This window comes from Otolemur garnettii, unplaced genomic scaffold, assembly GCF_000181295.1.
Source record: "Otolemur garnettii isolate 467f Iridium unplaced genomic scaffold, OtoGar3 scaffold00101, whole genome shotgun sequence".
Classification (NCBI taxonomy): domain Eukaryota; kingdom Metazoa; phylum Chordata; class Mammalia; order Primates; family Galagidae; genus Otolemur; species Otolemur garnettii.
Genome location: NW_003852496.1, coordinates 6,860,592 through 6,873,882, shown reverse-complemented (window position 1 = coordinate 6,873,882; position 13,291 = coordinate 6,860,592). Strand labels below are relative to the sequence as shown.

The 13,291-nt window shown below is 38.4% G+C and overlaps 1 pseudogene; it reads right to left on the bottom strand.

The window, feature by feature from the left end:
- Positions 1 to 3,665: 3,665 nt before the first annotated feature.
- On the bottom strand, positions 3,666 to 4,157 carry LOC100957553 (annotated as a pseudogene).
- Between the last annotated feature and the right edge of the window lie 9,134 nt (positions 4,158 to 13,291).

Genomic DNA, 13,291 nt, shown 5'->3' with positions numbered 1-13,291 from the left:
ATTCGAACCCGCCACCTTAGGTGTATGTGGCTGGCGCCCTAGCCACTTGAGCCACAGGCGCCGAGCCTAGGGAAAGATTTGTTAAGTTGTATGAAGAAGGTGAATAGCATCCTCTATTAGTGCGTTTTCACTTATCAAAGGATTAAACCACAACTAAATTTTAGATTTTAGTGCTTTTTAAAAATAATAAACGACAAAGTTTTTATCTGCACTGTTCCTTAGTAGAGCACTTGGCATATAGATGCTTTCACTGAAGTGAAAACCTACCTTTTATTTATGCAAGCACAATTGTCTTTTCTGATACAATGCTTTAAGAAGGCCCATAATATCAAATCACAAAGAGAGCTAACTTGAATGAAAGTGAAGTATCTGATGTTGCCTTCTGCTGGGTTCTGAAGGAAGGAGCTATTGTTCCAGGCATTTGCATGTCTATGATAAGGAGGTAGCTGAGAGGTGACTTGCTTGTGGGGCATTGCTTACTTTAGTGCACACTCTTAGGGTGTTCATTTTAGATATTTGAACTTTCAGCTCCTTCCCTGGATTTTACTTCCTTTTGTTACTAATGCAAATTGCAAATGTTCTGAAAGAACACTTGAGAAATTCAGATAGTGATTAGTCCTTTGTAATAGACCCAAGGAATGTGTCTGTATACTGTTTCTGGGGTCACTGAAAGCTCTGTAATTGAATTGATGACTTCCAACAGTGCCTTAAAATTAAAGAATCGGAATCCTGGAAGAAGTGTTTTTCTCAGTAGCCATCTAATCTATCATTTTGCTACCTATGTGTCCCCACTCCTCCCAGTCCCCAGGTTTCCTGTGTTCAGACTGCTTACTTGAATATCTAAGTAGATTGATTTATAATTTCTTTTCCTACTTGTCTTTATGTTTCTCTTTCCTCAAGGCCCAACTGAAATACTAGTTCCTCTGTTGAGCTTTCCTGTAGCTCATACTGTTCTCATTTGTGTGATTACTGGTTTGTCATTAAGTTTAGTATTTGTTCTAAGGTGTAGAACTGAAGGACTAATGGGCAGAAACTAAGGAAGACAGAGTTAGGCTCAGTGTATGGTCAGTGATCGCCAAGACCAACCCCCCCCCCCGCCCCCAGTTTGAAGATTCACTAGGAGGACACCGAGGACTTAGCTTATAGTCATACTCAAACCTAAGATTTATTACAGCAAAAAGATACAAAGCAAAATCAGCAAAGAGAAAAAATGCCTGGGGTGAAATCTAAAGGAAACCAGAGCTAGCTTCTAAGAGTTCTCTTCTGATGGAGTCACAAAGGATGCACTTAATTCCTCCATCAGCAAGTTGTGGCAGGTGTGCAGTGTCTGCCAGGGAAGCTCACTGGACTCAGTGCCTGAAGTTTCTACTGGAGAATGGTCATGGTGGCACCCGCTGCCTAGCATGTGCCCAAATTCCAGACCCCTAGAAGGAAAGTAGGTGTTTAGCACAAGTCTTTGTTATGAACAGTTAAGGCCTAGCAAACCGCTCTTAAGATTTCTAAGAATGGCACTAGCCCTCCTGATATCTGCGTTCTCAGATGCCAGTCAAGGGTCAGACTTGGAAGCAGGTCTTTCTAAGGATAGCCGTCTCAGGCTTACTATGTTAACTCTTTTGCAAAGTATGGTATGAGGAAGACCTTTTGCTGTCAGAAGGTGAAATAGACTAATGTAGGAAGTAAATATTACGTTGTTACTAAAAGATATTTGCAAATAAATTGTGTGAGAAATTTTAGAGGAGATACATCATTGTTACTATCCAACTCTGGGACTTTTTTAGACCCATGACATGTATTACTATATACTTTCTTTCTTTTTGAGACAGAGCCTCAAGCTGTCCCCCTGGGTAGAGTGCTGTGGCATCACAGCTCACAGCAACCTCCAACTCCTGGGCTCAAGCGAGTCTCCTGCCTCAGCCTCCCAAGCAGCTGGGACCACAGGCGCCCGCCACAACGCCCAGCTATTTTTTTGGTTGTAGCTGTCATTGTTGTTTGGCGGGCCTGGGCTGGATTCAAACCTGCCACCTTAGGTGTATGTGGCTGGCGCCTTAGCCACTTGAGCCACAGGCACCGAACCTCTTTCTTTCTTTCTTTTTTTTTTTTTGAGACAGAGCCTGGGTAGAGTGCCATGGCATCACACCTCACAACAACCTCCAACTCCTGGGCTTAAGCAATTCTCTTGCCTCAGCCTCCCAAGTAACTAGGACTACAGGCACTTGCCACAACGCCCAGCCATTTTTTTGGTTGTAGTTGTCATTGTTGTTTGGCAGGCCTAGACTGGATTTGAAACCTCCAGCTCTGGTGTATGTGGCTGGCACCTTAGCCGCTTGAGCTACAGGGCTACAGGTGCTGAGCCTATACTTTCTTTCTTCTTCTTTTTATTATTATTATTGTTATTATTTTTTAAAGGGTTAGTTCTTTATTGTACATAAGAATGGCCCTTGGTTAGAAGTCAGGGTATCTGAGTTTTGACTTAGTGCTGTCACTGTTCATCTATCTCCTTAATAACTCTTACCTGTTTATAAAGGACTTAACTTTCTTTTTAATCTCAAAGTTTCTTCCTAGCTCTCACATTTCTGCCCCTTGAGAAAGTCCACCAGATTACTTAGAATGTTAAAACGTTCTTGATGATACTGAGTAGAAGAATCCTACTTTCTTATAATGTCTACCCATTACCATTGTTCTTAGTTACATCTTTTGTATAAATCTCCATTTTTCAGCTGGGTTTGAACCTGCCACCCTCGGCATATAGGGCCAGCGCCCTACTCCTTGAGCCACAGGTGCCGCCCTGAGTTTAGCTTTTTATCCAAGGTTGGGGGAACTGGGATGGTGAAGAATGGGAAAACTCAAGGGGAGGGCTAAGGACAATATAATGTTTGTTCTTTTCTTTAAAAATTCTCCCTTAGACTTGGAATATCTTTAGGTTTAGTAAAATACTTAGAAAATACTAGAAGTGCTAATGTTCCCCCCAAACTCCTTTGTCATTATAACTTCTATTTTTGTAGACTGTCATGGTTCTCCCTGAGCATGAAGAGCTGATGTGTTCACTGCTGCTCCTGCTGCAGATGGCCTCTCATCATCTGTTCCACCCTGTGGTCTCTGGTATGGATGGTGGAGAGCACTAACACCTGCTAGTTCTGATCTGTATGGAAACAGGAGCCTGTTGGGGCTTAGAAAAACCTAATATCTCCAACTACCAAACAGAATTACCACATCTCCATTTGCCCCCATATGCTGCCAGCACTCTACTAAGAGGGAAATGTCCTAAGTTAGGGAACAGAGAAATCTTTAGACATTATGAGATAGGTTTCATGGGTTGAGATAGGGAGAGGAGACTGCTGGGACAGTTCCCTGTTCAGACATGTCTCTCCCTGTTTAGATTAACATAGAAATCCTGTTTACAGCGTCCTATTACATAGCTATCTAAGTTTTAAAATAAAACTCTATATTAATCAGGAATTTATTTCTTCCCCTTAAAGTAAGCCATTAGATCACTTTGAAGATTATTTTTTATAATGTTGAGGTGAAAACAACTTTTCTATAATGTCTAATCATTAATAATTTTCTTTTTTTTTCCCCTCTGCCTCAGGTTTATTTGTACAAATAGCACAGGAGGACCCCAGCCCCCTATAGACAGCAGCCTAGAGGTCACACCAGTCCTTTTGTCCTCATGGCAGACAGATGCCTCTATTTGGGGCCTTTTGGGGGGCCTGGGCACCTTTGGTAGCCTGAGCTGGAACTGAAGCTGGAGCTGCAGATGAAGTAGCAGATTGGGCCTTCCTTTGAGCCTTGGCCTTTGGCCGGCAGAGCCTAAGACCCTTGGCAATGCGTGCACGAGCACACATCCCAAGCTTGGGGTGGGCGATGTAGGCAAGTCGACTGAGTTTACGGCTGGCACCCTTTGGAATCTTGGTCTTAACCTCCTCGAGCTTTACAAGGGCTTTGGTAGCTACAGCATGTGCACTCACGGCCTTGGCATTGTTGGCCTGCATCTTCTTCAGGCCCTTCTTGTTGTGCTTCTTGGCAAAGCGCATGTTCCTCAGGAACTTGGGATCTGCCCCCTTAAGAGATTCATATCTTTGTGATCAGGGTTTCTTGATGCCATTTCTGTGCCACTTTCAGGACTGGTTGTGTGTGGTGTGGTTCTTGGACTTGGCCATGTCTGCACTGTGACCCACGACTGCCTTAGTGCCTATGACCAGACTCATTTATAATTTTCTTAATTATATCATTTGATGTCATTCAGACTACTTTGCTTTTTTCTGAGGTGCTCTTCAAAATATTAGAGAGTTTTATTCTTTTCTTGTTACTTGATAGTCTCTTATAATCTGCAGATGCTCTTGGGAAGTATAATCCATTAAATTAATATGCAAATTATTTGGTTATGTTCTTTCCTCCTGGGCACTGGATCAGATAATAATCTAGAATTAATATTACACCCAGAAATCTTGCCCTTCAAAAATGAAGGCAGATAAAAATCACAGACAAAAGTTGAGGGAATTTATCACCACTAGACATGGCTCAAAAGAAATGCTAAAAGTGGGTGGTGCCTGTGGCTCAAGGGGTAGGGCGCTGGCCCCATATACTAGAAATGGTGGGTCCAAACCCAGCCCCAGCCAAAAACTGCAACCAAAAAAAATAAATAATAACTAAATAAATAATAAAAAGAAAGGCTAAAAGTTCTTTAAGTTCATCAAGCTGAAGGGAAAGGTCACTAAGCAGTGACATGAAAACATGTGAAGGTACAAAACACACCAGTTAAAGGAAGTACTTGGTCAAATTCAGAATATCCTAATACTGTGATAGTGGTATGAAAATCAATTACATCTCTAGTACAAAAGTTAAAAGGCAAAGTTATTAAAAGCAATTATAGCTATAATAATTTGCTAAGGGGTAAAAATTATTTTAAAAAGGGTAAAATGTGATACCAAAAATGTAAAATGGGTGTGTAGTACAAGTGTAGAGTAGTTTGTGTAAGTGATCAAAGTTAAGTTGTTATTAGCTTAAAATAGCCTGTTACAAGATGTTTCATGTAAGCCTCGTGGTAATCAAACGAGAAACTTCCAGTAGATACACAAAGATAAAATGAAAGGATTAAAAGCCTACCACTACAGAAAATCATCAAATCACTGAGGAAGACAATAAGAGAAGAGAGGAACAAGATCTACAGATCAACCAGAAAACAACTAACAAATTGGCAGTAGTAAGGTCTTGTTTGTTTGTCATGCTTACCGATAATTACTTTGACTATAAATGGATTAAATTCTCAAATGAAAAGACATTGAGTGTCTGAATGGGTAAAACAAACAACAACATAAAATAAAAATAAAAGAAAGATCTCACTATACGTTACCTACAAGAGACTCACTTCACCATTAAGGACACACACAGACTGAAAGTGAAGGGGTGGGAAAAGATGTGCTATGCAAGTGGAAACCAAAGGAGACCAGAAGTAGCTATGATTACAAATCAGACAAAATAGAGTTTAAGTAAAAAACTTTAAAACAAAGAGACAAAGGAAGTCATTATATAAAGATAAAGGAGTCAACTTATCAAGAAGACAGACCAATTGTAAATATATATGCACTCGGTATTGGGGCACCTAAATTAATAAGGCAAAAATTTAAAGATCTGAAAGATAGAGGTAGACTGCAGTATAATACAAGTAGGGCACTTTAATACCCCACTGTCAACAATGGACATATTTTCTAGACAGAAAATCAATAAGGAAACTTCGGACTTAAGCTATAATTTAGACCAAATTAATCTAACAGACTTATACATAACATTCCATAAAACAGCAAGAGAATACTCATTCCACTCAAGTGTACACTGGACATTTTCTAGGATAGAGCCTATGTTAGGCTACAAAGGAAGTCTTAACAAATTTTAAAAGACTGACGTCATATTGAATATCTTTTTTGATCATAATAGTATGAAATTAGAAATCAATAACAGAAGGAATCTTGGAAAATTCACAGGTATATTGAAGTTAAACAATATGCTCCTGAACAACCAATGGGTCAAAGGAGAAATTAAAAGGGGAAAATAAATAATAACTTGAGACAAATGAAAATGGAAGCATAGCATACCAAAACTTAAGAGATGCAGCAAAAGTAGTCCTGAGACGAAATGTATAGCAGTACAATGGATAGCCTACATCAAAAAACAAAGGTCTCAGGGCGGTGCATGTGGCTCAAAGGAGTAGGGCACTGGCCCCATATAATGGGAACCCCTGGGTTCAAGCCCTGACCCTGGCCAAAACAAAAAAAAAAACAACACAAAACCCTAAAAATAAACAAAGGTCCTGGTCCCGGCCAAATTGCAACAACAACAAAAAATAGCCAGGTGTTGTGGCGGGGGCCTGTAGTCCCACCTACTCAGGAGGTTGAGGCAACAGAATCGCCTAAGCCCGGGAGTTGGAGGTTGCTGTGAGCTGTGTGATGCCATGGCACTCTACCGAGGGCAACAAAATGAGACTCTATCTCTACCAAAAAAAAAAAGAAAAAAAAAAAGGAGGGCGGTGCCTGTGGCTCAAAGGGTGCCAGCCCCATATATTGCAGGCAGTGGGTTCAAACCCAGCACAGGCCAAAAAAAACTGGTCTGTTTTTTGAAATTATTTTCTATTTTTATTTATAAATGTTAGTTGTCTATTTTTTGAAACTTTGGGAAAAAATAATAAAAAGAAGTTAACTGATGACTCAGAGTCAAAGCATTCTATGATAGACATACTCTTATCTAACAATTTGAATGCTACTTTTTTTGCATTATTATTATTGCCCATATTTCATTGCAGCAGCCGTCTGATTTCTTTTCTGAATGTATTTATCTTCATTTATTCTTTACGAGGTTTTTGTTTCTAGTTCTTATTGTAAACATTGTTATTAAATTTTAATCCTTTTTAATTTTGTGAAGGCAAAAGGTAGAAACCAAATAAACACATGTATATGTAAAAAAAAACAAACAATAACAAAGGTCTCAAACAACCTAACATTATATCTCAAAGAACTAGAAAAAGAACAAAGTAAATCCAAACTTAGCAAAATAGAAGGAAATAACAAAGATCAAACGAGATATAAATAAAATAGAAACCATAAAAACTGAAAGTTTTTTAGAAGGTTAAAAAAAAAAAAAAGAAAGACTTATAGCTAGAGTACTAACAGAAAAAAAAGAAGACTCAAATGAACAAAACCAGGAATGGAAGAAGAGACATTACAACTAACAGCACAGAAATACACAGCATGAGAGAAGACTATGACTTCTAAGACTATAGAATACTATATACTAACAAAGCAAATAACCTAGAAGAAATGCATGCATTTCTAAATACTTTTTTAAAAAATACTTTTTTGCATGCATTTCTAAAAATATGCAATCTACCAAGACTGATTCAGGAAGAAGTGAAACATCTGACTAAGCCAATCATGAGTAAGGAAATTGAATTAGTAATAAAAACTCTTGCCATCAAAGAAAAGCCCCAAACCTGGTGACTTCACTGCTGAATTCTGCCAAATATGTAAAGAAGAATTAGTACCAGTCCTTCCTAAATTTTTGCAAAAATTGTGGAGAGGGAATTCTTTAGCACTCATTTTATGAGGCCAACATTAGCCTACCACCAAAGTCAGACAAGGGCACTACAAGAAAGTGAAACTATAGGAGAATATCATTAATGAACATAGATACAAAAGTTCTGAATAAAATACTTCAAATTCAAGAGCATATTTAAAAGATCATTCACCACGATTTATCCCTGGGTTGCTGTTTCTACATATGTAAATCTATAAATGTGATACAGCATATTAACGAAAGGAAGGACAAAAACCACATGATTATCTCAATAGATTTGAAAAAAGCATTTGACAAAATTCAACATCTTTTCATGATAAAGACTTTCAATAAATTAGGTATAGAATGAATATACTTCAACACAATAAAGGCCATATATGACAAGCCCACAGCTAACATTCTACTCAGAATTCAAAGGTTGAAAGGTTTATTTTCTCATGGACAAGATGAAATATGATGCCTCTCACCATTTCTACTTAACGTATCAGAATTTGTAGACAGCAATTAGGCAAGAAAAAAAAGGTATCTAAATAGAAAAGGAGGATGTGAAATTATCTGTGCTGATGACACGATCTTATATATAAGAAAACCATGAAGAATTTACCAAAAAAAATTAGAACTGATAAATAAATTTAGTAAAGTTATAGGATACAAAATCAACATACAAAAAAAAATAGCATTCCCACACTCTTACAATAAACTGTCTGAAAAAGAAGTTAAGAAAACAATCCCATTTACAGTAACATCTAAATACACATATACATACATATATACCTAGGAGTAAATTTAGCCAAGGAGGTGAAGAAAGATCTATAACATATATCGAAAGCTATGAAACATGGATGAAAGAAATTAAAGATGACACAATAAGATACCTTGTGTTCATGGATTGGGAGAATTAGTATTATTAAAATGTCTGTACTACCCCAAAGCAATTTACAGATTCAATGAAACTCCTATCAAAATTCCAATGTTATTTTTTACAAAAATAAACACAGTCCTAAAATTCATAAGGAACCACACAAGGTTCCAAATATCCAAAGCATTATTGAGCAAAAGGAACACAGCTGGAGGCATCATATTCCTTGATTTCGAAATATATTTTAAAGCTATTGAAATGAAAACACCATAAAGCCAGCATAAAAACAGACACACCAAACCAATGGAATAGGATAGAAAGCCCAGAAAAAACCCAGGTGTTTCTGGTTAGTTTTCAACAAAGGTGCCAAGAACACACAATGGGGAAAGGACAGTGTCTTCAATAAATGGTGTTGGAGAAGCTGGATATTCACATGCAGAAGAATGAAAATGTACCCTCACATCATATACCAAAAATCAACTCAAAGTGGATTAAAGACTTACACAAAAGACCTGAAACTGTAAAACTACTAAAAGAAAACATAAGGCAAACTCTCCATGACATTGGTCTAGGCAATGGTTTCCTGGATAGGACCCCCCAAATGGAGGCAATGAGATTGAATCAAGCCAAAGCTTCTACACAGCAAAGGGAATAATTAACAGAGTGAAGATACAACCATGAACTGGGAGAAAATATTTGCAAATCATTCATCTGTTAAGGAGTTAATATCCAAAATATGTAAGGAACTGAACTCAATAGCAAGAAAACAACCTGATTTTAAAAATGGGCAAAGGACCTGGGCAGACATTTCTCAAAAGAACACATACGAGTGGCCAAAAAATACGTGAGTAAGTACTCAACATCTTCAGTCATCCGGGAAATGAAAATTTAAGCTATAATAAGGTATCATCTCATACGTGTTAGAATGACTATTACCAAAAAGATGAAAGGTAACAAGTTTTGGTGACAATGTGGAGAAAAGGGAACCCCGATACGGTGTTGATAGGAATGCAAATTAGTACAGCCATCTTGGAAAACAGTGCAGAGGTTCCTAAGAAACACTAAAAATAGAATTACCATATTATCCAGCAATCCCACTTTTAGGTATGTGTTCAAAGGATGCAAAATAAGTATGTTGAAGAGATACCTGCACTGACATGTTCATTTTAACATTATTCACAAAAGCCAAGATACGGAAACAACGTACGTGCCTGTCAGTGGATGCATGGGTAAGAAAATGTGGGATATATATACGATGGAATACTATACAGCCTTCAAAAGAAGGAATTTCTGTCATTTGCAGCAACACAGATGCACCTAGAGGATGTGATGCTAAGTAGAAGCCAGAGACATGAAAAACAAATACTGCATCATCTCACATGTGAAAAAAGAAAACAACAAAGATTCCCAATTTCCACCTCTGATCTTTTAAATCAGATTCTTAATGTTGGGATCCCAGATTTTTCTTTTTATAACTTTCCATGTGATTCTCCTGTAACCAGTCAGAGGTGTAGCAAGGTTTGAAAACCAAGGGTGCATGTCCTTCTTCCTCATTTTACTCCACCAGTGTTTCAGTCTCTACTTTGAGTAGAAAATTTGTCTCTGGATCTCCTGTGTCTAATCCTATTTATGTCCAGTAGTTTAACTCACTTCATCACCACTTCTTCACATTTTCTTGACCCAGAAAGTCCCTTCACACCTAATTTCAAACATCAACCAAAACAAAATTAATAACAATACTACCAAACGTACTCAACCATTTATTGTCTGCCTACTGTATCCCTGGTGCTTGGTATTCTAGGTACTGTCCATGTTCACTCCATAATTCTTACACTGTCCCTGTATGGAAACTCTCATTATTTGTATTTCTACAGAGGTTAATTTACTTGCTCATAGCCAACTAGTAATGAGTAGGTAGCAGAAGTGAATATTGAAACCAAGGTTAACACTGCATTTCTTATGATTTGCTGCTGCCGCCAGTCTCCTCACTTGTTGGGCTTCCTCTGAGTATATCTCCATTTCATCAGTGATGAGATATACAGTGTAGGCCATCTGCTCTAGTCAGCCCTGAAGGGCCTCTTTACCATTTTCTCTCCTAGCCATACTTTATCCTGGCTCAGTTCTAGTTCCTCCATGAACTCTTTTCTCTATGCTTCTACCTACTGACATCTTTCCAAGCTCTTCTGAATTCAGAACAGTTATGAACTATACCAGTTACTTGGCATCCCTTGATCACTCATATTATTTTATTTCTCATGCATTATTTCTTATGTCCTTAGCTAGACTGTAGTCTTCTTTGGGTCAGGGTTATTCAGTATAGCATTACACCCTGCAGTGTTTCAAAATGTCATATATTAGTTGGTACACAATTAATGCTTGTTTGATCCCCTGAAGCATTTGTGAGTTGGGTGAATGAACTGTTGATCCAGAGTTTGATGTGACTTTGGAATAATCTTTTAGGTTTCTTGATTAGTTCAAGTAAACATTGGATCTCTGAGAATAGATCTGTGACATTTCCCCCCATTTTCATTACTACTCTCCCCAGGAGTCCTCTGTGATGTGACTTTGATGATGTCCTTACTCTGTATCTCCAGGGTCTGTCAGCTGGAAATCCTGATGACCTTTCCTCTCTGTAGGGCCCCTTTGACCTTAAAATTATTACTTCCCCGCTTTGGGCCTCTGTGTCCTCATTAGGAAAATACCACCAAAATAATCTATAAGTTTATTTCCAGGTAGCATATTCTAGTATGCCATTGTCCAGAATCTCTTCTGTGAGCAAATAATACCATAATTGACATAATGATTTGACATAAAAGCCAAATTGGTTTATTGAACAGGCTCTGGAGAATAAAAACTTGTTCATCCCTGCCCTAGACTTAATGGGGATATTAGTCTCACATGGGAATGTGAGTTTTTAATCAAAGGCACTTTGGACATAGGACTGGTGATGTTTGTCAGAGTTAGCAGCTGGGTCTGTGAAGTGCAAGCTAGGAAAAGGTGATTGATGTCATTAGACCCATTTCGGCAAGTGTGGCATTATCCTCAAAGCACACCCAGCATCTGTGTTATTTTTGTCTCCTATGGGTCAGTCTGAGGCTTGTTTCCCTTCCCTGGGAATGTAGGTAGACAGTTTAATGGTGGCTCTGCCATCATTAAAGGACATTTGGTCTTAATAATGGCCTCGAAATTTTCTTTTGTTCTATTTGGAACTTCAACAGTAACAAGGAAAATTATAGTAAAAATACTTAGATGTGGGGGAAAATGAGTGCCTTTTACTGAAATCGATTGTTCTCGGTGCTGACTTTGAGCATGTTATTCTCCTTACCACATCAGCATCCTTTTTCTGAGTGTCCTGCTGCTCTTTGATGATGTCCTTACCCTGTATCTTAACTGTTGTAATAAGTTCTTTTCAAAAGCCCACTCCCACCCCTTGACTGCCCTTTCTCCTTTTTCTAAAATTCTAAGAAGTCTCTGCCATCCAATTTAATGTTTATTTCTCTTCTATAATATTATTATATTAGCTCATTGCTTTATATGCATTTATTTTGTTTCTGAAAATAGATTATTTGCTTCTTGAGGGCAAGAAGCAATCTTTGTGCGTTTCTTTAATCCTAATATCACTCGGCTGGCCCCAGAAACGGCATGGAGGATGGAGTGAGAGAGGATGAGGGACTTAATACTTTGCTGCATTCATGCCCTTCACTAGGCACTGTGATATGTTCCTTATAGTTTATTTTAAAAATTTTGTAACAGCCTAAAAATAGGAAATAGTCAGTTCATTTTACTCCTGAGGAGAGTTGGCCTCTGAGAGGTTAGGTGGGGTGTCAGAGGCAGCGTGCAGTCAGGTCTATTTGGTATTAAGTCGTCTGTGTAACCACAGTAAGTTGCTGAGCCTCAATGACAAGATGGAGATAATTCCTACTCTCTTGGTTCTTGTGAACCTTACTGAGAAAGACTGTGTATAAAAGAGACCTTCGAGTGTGTAGGGCACAGTCTGTAAATAAGACATATTTCAAGGTGGGATGGACAGGACTTGCTGTTGGGTGGGTTATGGTACAGAAGAGGAAGGAAAAAGGAAAGCATGACTTTCAGAAAGATACAGATAAGGTTTACGGAGAATAAAGAACATTAGAAGAAAAACAAGTGTGGGAGGGAAATAATTAAATTGAATTTTGAGATGTTGAATGGGCAATTGAATACACAAGTCTGGACCTCAGAGAGGAGGTCTGAGAGGAAGATACAGTATAAAATTTGGGGGTCGTGACCTACATTGCAACCGATGCCCTTAGGTGGAAGAGGGAGAGTAAGAATGAGCAGAGTAGGATGCCCTGAGTTCTAAAGAACAGCACCAACAAAGGGGACTGAAAAGGGGTGGCTGGAGGCCCAGAAAGTGTAGTTTCACTAAAGCCAAGGGGGACAGATATTTCAGGAGAGACTCACATGCTGCCTCTTTCTTCTCACCTTCCACTTGTCCTCAGTTCACTGCAGTCTGGCTTCTGTACCACCTTTCTTCAATTGTACTGCAATGGCTTTTTAAAATGGCTATCACCACCTATTCAGCAAACTTCTCTGTCCTCATCAGTCAGACTCAGTTTGTTTGTTCATTTGTTTTTTGGATTTACTCTTTCAGCATCATTCAGCACAGTGAGCTATTCCCTCCTTCTTTCCTGCTACTTTTAGTACCTTTTCCTCATGATTCTCTCTTTACCTCATCTCTAAATTTCTCATGGCTCAGAATTTCTTCTCTCTCTGCAAATTCTTTCCTTAAGTGTTCTTAACCATCACCCTAGATTTCATACTATCCTGACCTAATGACATCCAATTTTTTTTTTTTTTTTTTTAGACAGAGTCCTACTCTGTTGCCCCAGG